At 62.6% G+C, this 2,702-nt stretch overlaps 1 long non-coding RNA gene across 1 annotated transcript; it reads left to right on the forward strand.

Moving 5' to 3' along the window:
- The first annotated feature begins 583 nt into the window (after positions 1–583).
- On the forward strand, positions 584–2,702 carry LOC118612868. Its single transcript, XR_004955197.1, has 2 exons — positions 584–1,293; positions 1,897–2,702. It is a non-coding gene; the product is annotated as an uncharacterized LOC118612868 (long non-coding RNA).

Here is a 2,702-nt window from a genome sequence, read left to right on the forward strand (position 1 = left end):
AGTCCCTCGGCTAGGTGGAATCGTGCGGTATTGGTCCCTCTGTGTCAGGCTCATTTCACTTAGTTCGATATCTTAGTTTGATGAGCTTCGGCAAATGCATTCATCCGTGCAACCACCAGCCCAATAAAAAAAATTAAACCACTTTCCTCTCCCCCCAAACTTCCCTGTGCCCCTTCGCAGCTAAGGCTGCACCCCCACTCTGTCCTCAACCCCCAAGCCTGGCCCTTGGAAATCTCTGATCCTGCTTCCCGTTGCTACAGTTTGTCTGTCTGAGGTTTCATATAAATGACTCTCACGGTATAGTCACACATGTGTCCCGCGGTAAGACTTCTCAACAGTTGACTGCTCCGGCCGCTGAGCTGTACGGACCTAACTCCCACTTATCTTTACGCCAGTTGATGGGCACTGGGTTATTTTCCATTCGGGGGCTACTATGAATAAACTTACTATGAACATTTGTGTACAATCCTTTATGTGTTCATTTACCTGGGTAGCTACTTAGGAGCGAGATCGCTGGTTTATACATTATGAATTCTTTATGTATTCTGGTTTCGAGTCCTTCGTCGAGAATATGTATCGAGAACATTTTCTGTCTGAGAGACGAGCAAGCGTTGTTTGGTTTGGTGCTGGAGGGGGAAGGCGTTGAGGGGGCAGGCTGGGCGGTGTCGCTCCCTTTGGGGAAGGAAGGGAAGGAAAGAAGCTGGAGGTTGTTTGGACGCCGCTTTTCCTGATCCAAGTGCTCCCAAAAATCTCCAGCAGGGGGCAGCAGAAACCAGAGCACAGCTCCAGGGGCTGGAGGCCAAAGACCATAGAGTTCCAGCATGTCTGAGGCCAGAAGGGCCTTGAAAGTCACCTGATCCAGCATCTTCAAGGGGCAACAGGGGAGACTGAGGACCAGAGAAGAGTCCTCTGCGATCTTCCCGGCCTTCACCTGGCTCTCATCCTTCCGCATTCGCCTCAAGGCCCCCTCGCTGGGGGTCCGTCCAGCCTCTGCCCCCTCCCCGTCCCCCTCCTGAATAGGAAAGTTCAACTTGCCCTCTCCCGAGACTCAGGACCGGGGCCAGGTCAAAATCGGCTCTGTGACCCCGGGGCCTGGCCTGAACGTGGACCGTGAGAGGCGGAGCTCCCGCCCCGGCAGTGGCGCTGGTGGAGGGATGATGAGTAAACTGAGTCAGTAAGGCCGGCACACGAGATGAGGAGGAGGAGGACTGTCGTAAAAAACAGGAAAACCACAGGGAGGGACGATTCGGGGGCAATTCTGGAAAGGTGGTCTGGGTCGGCCTCGCGGAAAAGGTGAGGATCAGAAGACGGGGAACGAGGCAGACACGCATGCCCCGGGGGCGGGGCACCCCAGGCAGGCGGGGCACCCGGGCAGGGGGAGAGCCCGCACAGAGGCCGGGAGGTCCGGACGAGCTAGGAGCTGGAGGCCGGTGGTGTCCCGTGTGGTGTCCGGCCCTGCGGGGCCTGTGGGTCGTCCCCGCCGAGGCGGGAGCCGCTGGCCGCTCCTGGGCAGAGGGCCGTGGCCCCTCTGAGCTTTACACGCGTGAGCGTCGCGCTGATCACCGCAGGGAGCGTGGGGGTGGCAGGGGGCCCAGCGAGGTGCGGCTGCTGGCCTAGGTGGGTGGTGCTGGTGGCCTGGACCAGCAGAGGCGCGAGGAGTTTGTGAGCTCAGAACACACTAGAACACTAAGGGGGGTGGGGAGGAGTGTGGGTGCTTCTTCCCTCCAGGATGGGAAGGGGCCTTGAGGGAATTGGAGAGGGCTGGGGGGCCCGCCCCCACCCAGAGAGGTGGCTGAGAGTCCAGCGTGAGGCTGGCCTGTGTCCTGCACACACTGTGGGCGCCCATGGTCGGACCTGCGCCCACGCCCCGCCCAACATGCCCTGTCTCCCCTGCAGTCCCACTAGGCGCAGCCGGAGGGAGGGCGCCCGGCCTGGGCAGGAGCTGAAGGGCGCCCCTGCAGCTGTCCCTCCGGGGGCCCAGCACAAGCGCTCAGCAAGGATGACAACGCCCTTGGGGTGCGCCCAGCTCCCCCCGCCCTCACCCCCCACCCCCCGCGTCTCCAGGAGGGGCTGAAACACAAGCTGCGCGCCCCAGCTGCCCGCCGTCCAGCCTGGCCTCCCTCTCTGCCCCGGCCCTGGGTGGCCTCCGCCCGCATCTGCCCGCAGCCCCCACCCCGCCGCTCCCCCTCCCGGCCCTGCCTGTGGCCTGCGGGCCAGTCTGCCTGGCACTCATGCCCCCCCTCACCTCCCCCAGCTGTAATCACAGCTCAGCCCAGACCCCCTCCTGTGAATAACTGGGGCTGATTTAGGGGCTGTCAGGGGAGGGGGGCTAATGGAGTTCGCGGGGGCCGCCCTGGTGATGAGGGGAAGGTTGAGAGGCAATTAGCGGGCCTGACAGCCTGGGGAATCACCTAATGGCCCGCCCGCCCGCCCGCGGTGAGGGCGGATGAAGGGTTCGGGGGGCTGCCCGCCCCACGCCCAGGGTGGACTTGGACCTGGGGAGGGACCCTGGCAGGAGGGCAGAGGGCAGAGAGCAGGAGGGACTTCCAGTAAAACACGGGCAGGGGCTGGGTGGCAGGCGCTGTGGGCAGGGAGGGAGGGGGGCTGGGAGGAGTCCCCCCAACATCCCTTCGCCCCAGCTGAGTCCTGTCCCTCCTGGGGACCAGCTCCTGATTAATACAACATTAGCCTTGAACACTGTC

The sequence above is a fragment of the Rousettus aegyptiacus genome, unplaced genomic scaffold (genome assembly GCF_014176215.1).
Source record: "Rousettus aegyptiacus isolate mRouAeg1 unplaced genomic scaffold, mRouAeg1.p scaffold_m13_p_17, whole genome shotgun sequence".
NCBI classification, from domain to species: Eukaryota; Metazoa; Chordata; class Mammalia; order Chiroptera; family Pteropodidae; genus Rousettus; species Rousettus aegyptiacus.